The 357-nt window shown below is 42.3% G+C and overlaps 1 non-coding gene across 1 annotated transcript; it reads right to left on the reverse strand.

The window, feature by feature from the left end:
• Positions 1-249: 249 nt before the first annotated feature.
• LOC148563980 (small nucleolar RNA R71) lies at positions 250-357 on the reverse strand. Its single transcript, XR_015885532.1, has one exon. It is a non-coding gene; the product is annotated as a small nucleolar RNA R71 (small nucleolar RNA).

The following is a 357-nucleotide window of genomic DNA, read 5'->3' on the forward strand; positions in this document are numbered from 1 at the left end:
CAGAACTGCAAGTTTCATGGACTTCCATCTGAAGATCCTTTTCAGTTCTTAACTGAATTCTTGCAGATATGTGATACTGTTAAGACTAATGGAGTAGATCCTGAAGTCTACAGGCTCATGCTTTTCCCTTTTGCTGTAAGAGACAGAGCTAGAGTATGGTTGGACTCTCAACCTAAGGATAGCCTGAACTCTTGGGATAAGCTGGTCAAGGCTTTCTTAGCCAAGTTCTTTCCTCCTCAAAAGCTGAGTAAGCTTAGAGTGGATGTTCAGACCTTCAGACAGAAAGAAGGTGAATCCCTCTATGAAGCTTGGGAGAGATACAAAGAACTGACCAAAAAGTGTCCTTCTGACATGCTT

The sequence above is a fragment of the Arachis ipaensis genome, chromosome B5 (assembly GCF_059453495.1).
Source record: "Arachis ipaensis isolate K30076 ecotype BB chromosome B5, ASM5945349v1, whole genome shotgun sequence".
Taxonomy (NCBI): domain Eukaryota; kingdom Viridiplantae; phylum Streptophyta; class Magnoliopsida; order Fabales; family Fabaceae; genus Arachis; species Arachis ipaensis.